This window comes from Pecten maximus, chromosome 12 (genome assembly GCF_902652985.1).
Source record: "Pecten maximus chromosome 12, xPecMax1.1, whole genome shotgun sequence".
Classification (NCBI taxonomy): domain Eukaryota; kingdom Metazoa; phylum Mollusca; class Bivalvia; order Pectinida; family Pectinidae; genus Pecten; species Pecten maximus.
Window position 1 is genome coordinate 40,496,447 of NC_047026.1, and position 13,981 is coordinate 40,510,427.

General features: G+C 37.9%; 1 protein-coding gene across 1 annotated transcript in view; it reads left to right on the forward strand.

Annotated features, from left to right (window-relative positions):
- LOC117339054 (fibronectin type 3 and ankyrin repeat domains 1 protein-like) overlaps positions 1–13,981 on the forward strand; it is a 67,611-nt gene that overhangs the window by 35,185 nt on the left and 18,445 nt on the right. The window lies entirely within an intron of this gene.

The window sequence follows — 13,981 nt, forward strand, 5'->3', positions numbered from 1 at the left end:
GGTATAACAGCACAGGTTGGTCTATCGTCTCAGCTAGAGAAATTTGGATGAGGACATGGCTATAACAGCACAGGTTGGTCTATCGTCTCAGCTTCCTTGGTAATACAAACTTCCCAGAGTAGGTATAGTACCACCTCGGATCTCTACCTGTTCGGAATAGGATAATCTGGCTCGATATGGTTTGATGCTCTTCTGTGACTGAGAAATTGTGTGAATTCCTAGCGTTATTACTTGATTCTATAGTCGAGATATTGGAAGGCAAGGGGCATTTTGCTGAACCCTGGAATCCAGCTTGTTTTTTGATTGCATAGGCCAAGATCAATCATCTGTTGGATAAATACCTAGTCAGCAGACATTTCACTCTGTTGTTTATAAAGATTCTAGAAAATTCATTCCCTTCTGCTGACACTTTAAAAAAATAAAAGAAGGAAAGAAGAATGATTGTTTGTATTTACATTGTTAAATTTGAACAGTCATAGGTTGTTTAATGATACATTTTTAAAACCATTTCCAGTTAAATATTAATATTTGTATGGGGAAAATGTATTAAGGTAAGGACCTTTGAGAGACATTCTGGACAGCAGGGATTTTTATATGAAGTCTGGTTCTAAAGTTCTTGAAAAACAAGGGTTGGGGAAAGGATTCTGACATTATGTAAAAACTAGAAATATATTTATTTCCTATTGTTCCCAAATAGACGTATAGTTCAGCAAATGTAGCACAATAGATATGAGACAAGAATCATAATAATTAATGGTGGGACCTCCCAAGTGAAGCCATGTTGACATCCTGTTAACTGTTCTGAACACAGTTCCATGGCTGTCACTCTCTCATATTGAGGGAACTCTCAATAATTCATATACACCAGCACTTTGTATCTTACCATTGATATATGGCCGTACTGTTTGTTTGGGATCTATAGAGAGCAGTTCTGGCTGACAATGCCAATAGATATACTCCACCTTTGTTACAAATATTATGGCTCTTTGTTTTACATCTACAGAAAATATTAATGTTGTCGACAATATATAATACACTCGGTCTTTGTCAGTGAAAGTGTTGTTCAGGGACATGTCAGTGGCCGTTCTGATAAATACACAGAATAGTTATTGCTGATGATGCAGTTTGTGTACCTATAACATTAAGTGGAACCTTAATGTTTTATGTTCAGGCTCGATCTATACAGAAAATAGTTTCTGCTGATATTTATTATTTAGGACTATGGCTTTTTTAGGAGATGTTTTAGTGGAACTGCAGACATCACTGTTTTGGTTTATTACAAAAACCAAAGTGTCCCCATAGAAGCAATTACCAAGGTATCCATGTACGGTACAACTTCCCCAAACCAATCCTTTTCAAAACTGATCACCTCTTGATTGGGTAGGAACAGTTTATATGTTTGAATTTATTGTTCTTAATTATTTCTATTTATAAAACCATTCTAGTTTTAAATGAAATAGAAACCCCTTATTGTGCCCCATAAGCACAGAGGTGTACATGTACTTTATTTGACCAGCCGGATGCAGGTCAATGCTGATGACAGCATTTTAAAGTTATACATGAAATGATATGATATCATGTTTGCAATAGGTAATAGAACTTGTTTAATTAGTTCAATTTTTGGAAATTCTGCATTCTGTGTATTCATTAACTTCCATGATATTAACAATTGCTTCAAAGAAATAAACGTCATACGATCAATTCTATCCCCGGATCCTGACAGGTCAAAATGAATCGCTTCCATCTCCAAATCAGCCAAATATTCTTGTACTGTGTATGATCGGTTTAGGGAAGTTCCACTGTATTAGTTTTGATTCCAGAGTAATTGTAAAAGGTCCATTCAACTTCCTAAATCAAGCACTGAGCAGATCTGGATACATCTGGGCTGAAGAACCTCAATCCGAGTATTTTAGCTGGCAGAATGGCAAAGTGACAAGGGCCGCGATGGCCGAGTGGTTAAGGTGTCCCGACACTTTATCACTAGCCCTCCACCTCTTGGTTGCGAGTTCAAAACCTACGTGGGGCAGTTGCCAGGTACTGACCGTAGGCCGGTGTTTTTTTCTCTGGGTACTCTGGCTTTCCTCTACCTCCAAAACCTGGCACGTCCTTAAATGACCCTGGCTGTTAATAGGACGTTAAACAAAATAAACGAAACAGAAGCAAAGTGACAGAATTTGACCTTCAGACAGCTTACAATTGGTGGCGCTGACGCTCAATCTTTCATTATTGTTATGGGTGATATTTCAATTCACTTAGAGAACTATTTTGTTTGGAAATGGTAAAAGACAGTAATCGGTATCTGAAATGAAAGTGATCTATGTTGGATCAATACTAACCTTCATTATTCAGCACGTTTCCCTGTAAATATTGATAGCCACAAGTTCTATAGTGGCTGGTATATAGAGCGCACCTCCAGCATTCATATACAGAAACACGTCTCAATTATATAATATTGATATAATGACAAGGCACATTTTATTACTTTGAATATTCCTGTGTATTGAGTTACACCAATAACAAGGACATTTTTCTTCACATGCTATTGTTGTACGAGGGAACCTTTTTCATAATCTGCAGATATTGGATATTAAGTATTTATGAAAGCTCTTGAACATTCTATGTATTTTTTTTTTTGTATATTTCTTGATTTTGTGTTAAATTGTAAATCGTTATTAAGATTTTTGTTCTTTGTTTGAATGACGGATATGAATTTTTAATCCAAAGGACTGCATTGTGGTTTGTATGCTACACCTAGATTAAAGGTTTTTAGTGATTTTTAAAATTCTCTTTCATACATTGAAATTGTTTCTCATTAAATTCAAGTATCTTGATCATAGATTGTAAATAACATTATGAAGATTCTATAAACCTATTTACTGATATTAATGGAGTATAACAATATACTCATTTTAACATGGGTTTGACACCAACCCGCGTAATGAGCTAATGGTTGGTAATGTTATATGGATTTGTCATGGTGATCACGACATCTGAGGTCTTAAAAGATTACAGTTTCATCGATGATTCAGGAACAATGTCTCCTTTGATGACTCTGGACAAGGTTTCCATTGGTGATCAAATCAAGGCTCCCAGATTTAATTTGTTCTGGTGATTGATCTAAAAATAACCAAGAACCCTACTTAAAAATACTGTAAGCAGTCAACAAACTGCAAAACATGTTTTATCAACTTATGTTAATCACTCTTGTTGGCCCGGATGGAAGCAGGCAACTGTGGGAAGAAACTGGAGTACCCAGTGAAAATCCATGTTGTCAGCAGGTGCCCCATGATAATTTTTCATGTCTAATTAGGGAATTAACCTTAACCTATGTTGAAAGGCGAGTAAATTGTCATTACAACTGTGACAACGAACCACCAGAAATTACTCTCTTTATTTGGCAATAAGCCTACACCTATCTATGGCAGGTCAGTAGAAATGGTAATAGGGCTTCAATAGCTCAGTCGGTTAGAGTGCTGGTTACTTAACCTCGGGTGAAGATCAGAGGTGTGTGGTTTGACGCTCCCTACCCCAGAGGTGTGTGGTTTGACGCTCCCTACCCATGTGTTTCTTGGGAACCTAAGAAACAGGTCAGTTTGTACTGTCGTGATTGTGACCTTGGGCAAGTCACTTTACCTTGTAGTTGCTCTGGATGGTATGTGATGGTCTTTCTGTATGTAGTTTAGTGAGGTAGTCACCAACTACTACAAGGAAATCCAGCCTCAAAATGGCTCTGGCTGTACGAGGGGTGATAAACCCAGCGAACAAAATAGTAAAAGTTTTGTGTTGGCCCCTAATGGCTTATTATAGGATTAAAACAGCATGTTATATCCTACCATCCTGCTGTGGTAGTATAGACAGTAAGCTAGCCTATATCACTTCTGCCTACCATCCTGCTGTGTGGTAGTATAGACAGCAATCCTTTATCACAGGTCTGGTCTTCTGCCATGATGCTGACAAACGGACAGAATGAATACCAGTGATATTTATAAGGCAATGTTAACACCAGGGGCTTGGTAGATAGATTTCCTCCATGATGAAAGGAAAGGAAATGCAGCCCATTATATATTGATATTTTAATCAATCTTGGTGGCTGTTTTTAATCCCATAATTTTGGTAGCTGCAGTTTTATTGGCAGGAAAGTTATTTTCAGGGAACAAAAATAAAATTGATTTTGGATTGGTATAAAAATTGTCGTATCTTGTTTCTGATATCAGATATAGCCCTGCAGCGATCTATTCTTTCATATTATCTTAGTATTGATACCAGAATCATCAAATATTAATTATAGTGATCAGAAACCTGCATGGTGTAAAAAGGCCACGTCTAAGCATGAACAGTAACTCTGCCTACTGGTGATGGGACATCTCACCTGTGGTGATAGCAACAGTAACTCTACCTACTGGTGATGGGACATCTCACCTGTGGTGATAGCAACAGTAACTCTGCCTACTGGTGATGGGACATCTCACCTGTGGTGATAGCAACAGTAACTCTGCCTACTGGTGATGGGACATCTCACCTGTGGTGATAACAGCTGTATCTGCCACTGATGGCGAGGGATTCACCTCACTAGGGTATCAAAAGTACTTTCTTTTTCCAAATATCAGTGAGTTACACCACTACCAAGCAGGTAGCCATGATCTGATATGCTCTTAACAGATTCAAGCAGAAATAGTTAATATGGCAGTCATATAAACAGCACTAGGTATAACTCTGTTTTACAATAATCACCAAGTTTTGAGGTGATTTCCTAATGTTAATGGACAACGTATGTTTTTTTGTAAACCTACGTCAATGGGAGATAACCCAACGCATAATTTCAAAAATACAAATATTTATTGAAATTCACATTGCCTATGTTCACAACTTAGTACACATCCACCAAACATACAATATAAGTACAAGTATGATGCTGGCGGATGTAGTGCTAAGCAAGAACTGATTATAAGGTGGCGTGTAGCACGCCACCTAGCGTACACAGATAGCTAAGGTTATCTCCCTTGACTACACGCAGCTACTTTACTTATGTTGAACATCAGAGATGATTAGGTTAGGTTTTTAAAGTGATGAAATCTGCTCCTGAGACAATGGACTTCAGAAGTAAAAAGATACCCTAAATTGAAAATGGATTATAAAATATATATATAGTCACATTTCTTTTTTTTTTTGGAAAATGATAAAAAAAAAAATCTTCACAACACAAGTTTCAAACCTGCATAGCAACTTCCTGACATAAATATATTTATTTTGGCCTAATATTAAAATAATGAAATTCTGTTCCATGGCAGCTTTAAGGTTATTCAGAATGTGCTAAAAAGTTTATTCAACTGAGGTAATCCAATTAGACCATTTCATAATTTGAGGAACTGAATTTGTTGAACCTTTTAAAACTTTTCAAAATTTAAGATTAAAGATGAAATCAAATTTTGATTGATATTTTGAAGTCTTAGTTGTTGGCATTGTATTGATGATTGTATAGTAATTAAAGACATATTGATCACCCTGATGCCAAAGCTTCAATAAATAATGGAAAGTATATTGGTATTTGAAAATCTTATAAGTATAATTGGTATCAGTGTTCCAAGGTCTCTTTATCTTTATCCAATTATGTGGAATATTCTTTGACGGCCAATCTTATTTGGACATTTCAAGTTGTTCACATTTATATTTGACAAATAAGTGGAGCTGAGGGTTATTAGATTTATATTGTAGATTTCAAGTAACCTACTTATGAAATCCTGATGTTTCCCAGGTCTATGGCAATTTATTAATACATTTTAAATCTCACACTCTAACAATGAGTAAATGGCTTTTTCCTATTCTTATTCGGGGTAGATATTGTAAACATTGCTTTTCTGCATTAGCTGACAACAGCACGAAAACATAATGGGCATTGTAAATCCAACCAGGCTATCTAGGTTGTGGTTGTAATTCGTTTACATGACTATTTTCATTTTCATGCATTATCTATAGATTTGGAAAGTCAGAACACTCTAACACTGTCAGTACTATACAGGATACACAGCTGTTTAACGAGCTCAGTACACTGAGGGACCTAGTCACTAATGTCCATATATCACTCAATAGGTTAATACACGTATTCAAAAGAATTAAACTCAAATCCCAGTGTGTATCGGTACTGTCAACACCAGAGGTTAGGTCCAAGTGTGTATCGGTACTGTCAACACCAGAGGTTAGGTCCCAGTGTGTATCTGTACTGTCAACACCAGAGGTTAGGTCCCAGTGTGTATCTGTACTGTCAACACCAGAGGTTAGGTCCCAGTGTGTATCAGTACTGTCAACACCAGAGGTTAGGTCCCAGTGTGTATCGGTACTGTGAACACCAGAGGTTAGGTCCCAGTGTGTATCAGTACTGTCAACACCAGAGGTTAGGTCCAAGTGTATATCGGTACTGTCAACACCAGAGGTTAGGTCCCAGTGTGTATCAGTACTGTCAACACCAGAGTTTAGGTCCCAGTGTGTATCGGTACTGTCAACACCAGAGGTTAGGTCCCAGTGTGTATCAGTACTGACAACACCAGAGGTTAGGTCCCAGTGTGTATCAGTACTGTCAACACCAGAGGTTAGGTCCCAGTGTGTATGGGTACTGTCAACACTAGAGGTTAGGTCCCAGTGTGTATCAGTACTGTCAACACCAGAGGTTAGGTCCCAGTATGTATCAGTACTGTCAACACCAGAGGTTAGGTCCCAGTGTATCAGTACTGTCAACACCAGAGGTTAGGTCCCAGTGTGTATCAGTACTGTCAACACCAGAGGTTAGGTCCCAGTGTGTATCGGTACTGTCAACACCAGAGGTTAAGTCCCAGTGTGTATCTGTACTGTCAACACCAGAGGTTAGGTCCCAGTGTGTATCGGTACTGTCAACACCAGAGGTTAGGTCCCAGTGTGTATCGGTACTGTCAACACCAGAGGTTAGGTCCAAGTGTGTATCGGTACTGTCAACACCAGAGGTTAGGTCCCAGTGTGTATCGGTACTGTCAACACCAGAGGTTAGGTCCCAGTGTGTATCGGTACTGTCAACACCAGAGGTTAGGTCCCAGTGTGTATCAGTACTGTCAACACCAGAGGCTAGGTCCCAGTGTGTATCAGTACTGTCAACACCAGAGGTTAGGTCCCAGTGTGTATCGGTACTGTCAACACCAGAGGTTAGGTCCCAGTGTGTATCGGTACTGTCAACACCAGAGGTTAGGTCCCAGTGTGTATCAGTACTGTCAACACCAGAGGTTAGGTCCCAGTGTGTATCGGTACTGTCAACAACCAGAGGTTAGGTCCCAGTGTGTATCAGTACTGTCAACACAGAGGTTAGGGTCCCAGTGTGTCTCGGTACTGTCAACACCAGAGGTTAGGTCCCAGTGTGTATCGGTACTGTCAACACTAGAGAGGTTAGTCCCAGTGTGTATAAGTACTGTCAAACCAGAGTTAGGTCCCAGTGGGTATCAGTACTGTCACACCAGAGGTTAGGGTCCCAGTGTGTATCGACTGTCAACACCTAGAGGTTAGGTCAACAGTGAGTATCGGTACTGTCAACACTAGAGGTTAGGTCCCAGTGTGTATCGGTACTGTCAACACCAGAGGTTAGGTCCCAGTGTGTATCAGAACTGTCAACACCAGAGGTTAGGTCCCAGTGTGTATCAGAACTGTCAACACCAGAGGTTAGGTCCCAGTGTGTATCGGTACTGTCAACACCAGAGGTTAGGTCCCAGTGTGTATCAGAACTGTCAACACCAGAGGTTAGGTCCCAGTGTGTATCAGTACTGTCAACACCAGAAGTTAGGTCCCAGTGTGTATCGGTACTGTCAACACTAGAGGTTAGGTCCCAGTGTGTATCAGTACTGTCAACACCAGAGGTTAGGTCCCAGTGTGTATCGGTACTGTCAACACCAGAGGTTAGGTCCCAGTGTGTATCGGGTAACTGTCAACACCAGAGGTTAGGTCCCAGTGTGTATCGGTACTGTCAACACCAGAGGTTAGGTCCCAGTGTGTATCAGTACTGTCAACACCAGAGGTTAGGTCCCAGTGTGTATCGGTACTGTCAACACCAGAGGTTAGGTCCCAGTGTGTATCGGTACTGTCAACACCAGAGGTTAGGTCCCAGTGTGTATCAGTACTGTCAACACCAGAGGTTAGGTCCCAGAGTGTATCGGTACGGTCAACACCAGAGGTTAGGTCCCAGTGTGTATCGGTACTGTCAACACCAGAGGTTAGGTCCCAGAGTATATCGGTACTGTCAACACGAAAGGTTAGGTCTGGTTGCATTCATATATCCAATATGCTACAGGAGAATATTTTCGAATAGTGGTTTATTTTTGGATAGATATGGTAATTCGTAGAGAAACCTGATTGAAGATATTACTGTATCAGCTGTTCAGGCTTTGACCTGAAGAACTATATTTAGATAAAGAAATTGCATACAAGTATGTAAGTTTGACATCTTTAAGATATGTTTGATATTCAATCATCAAATAAAATTGTAGTTATACAGAACGGGATTAACTTAGTGTCAACACCATTACTCAAACTGTTTACATTAAAATCCTTCAGAAAATTGAAGTTCTTTTGAAAACTTTTTTTCAATATTACAAGGACTTAATTGTTACCTGAGAACACAGATTTCAATTAGAGAAATGTTTATACAATATATCATATACTAGCTCTGACAATCGGAGAAATGTTTATGTGTGACTCCTGGGTTTGGTAACATTTACCCATGCAGGCACCTTTATAAGAATTAATGATTTCTTACAGTCCCTTAATATGGAATAATTCAGTAAACATTTTAATATATGTAATCTCTAAATGTTCTTTCCTATATATTCTTATATATTTTTATGTGAAATATAGTTAGCACTTTGTCTGTGGTCTGTGATCCCATCTGTGTGTTTAGATATGAGTTCATTTACTATAATAATAATAATGATATTCTATTTAGATGTCACATTTTTGCACAATATATACAATTTTCTAGAAATATTTAAATTTTAACATAGTAAAAAAAAAGACGTGCAAATATATCAATATAAAATATAATCATCAGTTATTTAAAAATAGATATCGTTGAAGTGATCTCCCTATTCTTTACTTCATAACAACACGTATATCTCCACATTGAAGGGGCCGCGGTGGCCGAGTGGTTAAGGTGTACCGACACTTTAACACTAGCCCTCCACCACTGGGTTGCGAGTTCGAAACCTACGTTGGGCAGTTGCCAGGTACTGACTGTAGGCCGGTGGTTTTTCTCTGGGTACTCCGACTTTCCTCCACCTCCAAAACCTGGCACGTCCTTAAATAACCCTGGCTGTTAATAGGACGTTAAACAAAAACAAACAAACCAAACTCCACATTTTACATCATTTATTAGATTTTGGTCACCATTGGTCAAGTTTAATAGGTCAAAGGTCACACTTGACTATTTTCAAAATAAAAAGTTTTTGTTCAGGATACATGTATCTCATACCCACAGACAGATTTAGTTGATGTTAATTCATACTATAACATCACATAAACAAGGTCTACACCTGAAGGGGTTGTTTCTGAAGAAGCTGAGGTCACAGACAGTTATTTGCTGTCCTGCCTGTGCCCTAATTGGCAAAACCCTACCAGAATTACCCTTAATGGCATGAGACAGACTTTCTCTCTGTTGTTACATGTGTTAGGTTACCAGTATAAATCGATAGCTTCTATAAGAAGACCCTGCTTCAAAATGACTTTGACGATTGATGGGGCAACAGATTATAAAGCCAGCAAACAAATGTAAAAGACATTCAACAAAATATTGGTCACTGTGGCTGTTTTCCACTTCCTGACTGGTAAAACTTCTCATATTACATGTATACGTTTTTTTTTATTTCAAGTTTATGTATGTAGATCCATTCCCATATTCAAAGTGGCATACAAAGCTAATGGATATCTGTTATTGATATCCTAGATAAGGATTAAAAAATTAACACTTTTGTACTGATTCATTGGTTGATCCAGTATCCAAGGTGACAAAAACAGCATTTTAACAGAAAATCTCCACTCAATTTAGTCTAGACATTGTCCAAGGTTTGAGAGTGAAAAGGGAGACCTTAGCAGCATTTCTGTGTTAACAAGGAACAGGTCGGTGCGGCTTGTACAGTGTTAAATACAGTCTATGTCCCTCAGTTGATAGAGCAACATTGCTTCTTTGGCTCAGGAGATAAAGCTGGGGCTTATCCCACTGGAGCACCAGGTTCAATTCCATTCAGGAAACTTGGAAGGAATGAGTTTTTCCCTGTTCTTTCACAATTCGTGTAAATCTGTAACGAATAAGAATCTATAGATCTGAGTCGTTATCAAGTTTCATTGAGTATCAAGATATCATATCTACAGTATCGAATCTTCTGGTGACCAGGAAAGTTTGGGATAAACTATGTTTGATTTGTTGAAAACAAATAGTCAATATTTACAAAAAGTTTTATCAAAGTATAACTAACAGATTTCAGAATCTGTTCACGACCTCTTGGTCTTTAAATAAGGTCAAGGAAGAGAGGACAGTGTTTGGTTTATTAAAAACCAACATAAATATGGGAAAAATAGAATCTGTTAAAATCTTTTATCTGAAGTACCTAGCTTGTCTATGGTCGGGGTATATGAGGGTGAAAGTGGTTCCATTTGATCCTGTGCTAAAATGTTACTGTCAAACAGTGATCGGTACATAGAGGTGTTATAGCCTTTAACTGCAAGAAGTGCTGACCTTACAAACTAACATGGACCCTTTGGCACTTGACATGTTTGTTTTCCATTCCTGTATTTTGTTGGTCCAATACAATGTAAATATAAGGAGCCATATATACAACTTGTCTGTTCTCATTTAAACTGACCTATACACACTTAACCGATCTTGTTTCTCTTTTACCATGCATGTACAGCTACCGCTACAGATTTCTCAAGTATTTTTGTGAAGTCATTCAATATCGATTATAAGAAGGGTCAACTACGTGATTGTGATGTGTTTACTTTTGTCCTGTTTGGTCTGAGGATACTCAGGTCATCATCGTGACTGTATATAGTCAAACATCCTACCTGGTGGTCATTTTCTGTTCCGATTATAAAACATTTGATTGTGATACCGTAAATAACCTTTCTCTTGGACTATGCCCTGTACTGGCAAGCCAATGTCTATAGAAATGATCACTGCCAATCTTTTCCATTATGAGAGATTATTTTCTATTTTTAGCCATTTTGTTTTATATATCTATATCTGATGAGTCCACTAGACACAGCTTATTTAAAACATACAGTAATAAAATATTACTTAAAGATTGTCAAGAGGAGATCTATAAATGATCTTTTCTGAGAATTGATATACATATAGGAATGCATGCAATCTGAGGCTCTCCATATATGGGAATTTAGTAAGATGGCCTAGCTGTTTAGTTTAGTGTAATAAGATTTTCAAGAGTAGATCTATAAATGATCTTTTCTAAGACTTGATATACATATAGGAATGCACACAATCTGAGGCTCTCCATATATGGGAATTCAGTAAGATGGCCTAGTTGTTTAGTTTAGTGTAACAAGATTTTCAAGAGTAGATCTATAAATGATCTTTCCTAAGACTTGATATACATAGGAATGCAGACAATCTGAGGCTCTCCATATATGGGAATTCAGTAAGATGGCCTATATAGCTAGTGAGTTTAGTGTAATACTGCAGTAGCTTAAATAGCGCCCTAGCTAATTAGTAGATATCTAGGAATTTTGTGCTGTGAACTTGCCAGAGTGCAGGCTTATAAACAAACCTTATAAGTAAATCTCATTCTGTCTGATTGTTGGTCAGAATATCCTACTTCTTATCGACATCAATAAAAACCTCACACATCATCTGATTCTAAAGCTCTGGAGAAATCTGTTGGGATAGTCAACACATTGATTGATGCTGTACTTTATTAAGTTCAGGTATGTGGAGTTACCGTATTTAAGACAAAATTATGATAAAAGCTATTTTATGCCCCCGCCATGAAATGAGGGGGGCTTTATATAGTGTTACCCTGATGTCCTTCCCTTCCTGTCCTGATGCGTCCTGTCCCATCCTGACGCATCCTGTCCCATCCTGACGCGTCCTGTCTCATCCTGACGCGTCCTGTCCCATCCTGACGCGTCCTGTCCCACCCTGACGCGTCCTGTCCCATCCTGACATGCGTCCTGTCCCATCCTGACGGGTCCTGTCCCATCCTGACGCATCCTGTCCCATCCTGATGCGGTCCTGTCCCATCCTGATGCGTCTTGTCCCATCCTGACGCGTCCTGTCCCATCCTGATGCGTCCTGTCCCATCCTGACGCATCCTGTCCCATCCTGACGCATCCTGTCCCATCCTGACGTGTCCTGTCCCATCCTGATGCAATGTAGATTATCTCAGGAACTGCTGATGCGATCCTCACCAAACTGTGTTTTGGGGTGTCAAGTGGCAGTGGGCCGGGGCTTTATGTTTTACAGACATTTTCTAGTTGTTTTATAAAACTGGTAGTCGTGGGGATACAAATGTAATAATTATTAGATATGCTAAATATAGGTAGTTTCAGATGTCACCAGTAAATTGTATGTTTAAACAATTGAGTATATATTTCTCTATCTGATTGCAAGATGGAAATGTAATCCCAAAAAATATCAACAATTAATTACTAGTTATTTTTACATATTTACATCCGTTGTTGTTTGTAAGAAAAGTTGTTATCCCTGATCTGTAAGAGTTGTCTCTCTTAGCCCACTAAGGTGGATCTGTGATCTAAGGCTATCTTTAAAATTATCTTGGTTTGCTGTAATCCGACCAGGGGGTTTTACATATGGGTAGATAGGTAGTACTAACTTTTTTTTCATTAAGTTCTGAAAACAGATTTTCAACCTATAATACAAAAGCAAACCAGGATATAAACTGTTTGGAAATCATTATTTATTAAGTATTTATATATATGTGATCTTAAACAAAAGAAACACACACCAATTTGCAAGCTTATTTGGGTTTGCGAGACTTGTTTCAGACTTGGAAAGCAACTTCTGGACTTAAATATCCGGAACGGTCAAGTAATTTAAAAAAAAATGAGTGCCTGAGTAGGCACATTTTTTCTTGGTCGGGTGGGTTATGCCAAAACAACTATATTTTTATTAACATAACACTAGCATTGAATTCCTGTTGGAACTTATAGAAAAATCCTGATCTCATATGGTCAGTTTCTGAAGTTTTAATTCCTAAATGGGTTCTGATTGAAATTTGTCTGAAACAATAACTATAAGAAAAAAATACACTGTTCAATTGTTAGAATTCTGTCATGAATGAAAGAATCCAAACAGATAAAAATAAAATAATTTTTATCCAACCTGATTAAAGTGGATTTCAACTCTCATTTTTTGATCATTTAAAACAGCCAAGAAACTTGTTTTCCAAGTTTTTGTAATGTGAAACATAGAATTTACTAATAGTTAATAGCTTCCAACATGAACATGCACTTTAGTATTTGTCATCCGTACTTAAAATATAATTAATAAAAAAAATTGTGTGGAGATCTTTGGACCCATACAACCTTTATGTTCCTTAGTAAGGGCTTGTCACTGGTAACTTATGGTGATCGAGGTTTAATAATCCTTACTGTTTGTTTTACTATTTCACATTTGGGTGTCAAACTTGTATTTACATTCACATGTGATGAATGTGTGTACAGTACCGACGTGTATTTATGTGTTTATTGACTGTAGTCACCTGGATCACAGTGTTGACTTACCATTGGTATAAGGGCCATATACAACACCTCTCATTAAAATAACTCGAGTTATTTCTGGGGAAATTATTATTATGCGTGTGATTATCAAAAATGTGTATAATATTTTTGAAATTGTTAGAATTATACGTGTCGACTACAAAGTGATGATGATGTTGATGATGATATCAAAAAGATATCAAGTTTAAAACTTTCATATATATATTGTAACAATAAGTATTTAATT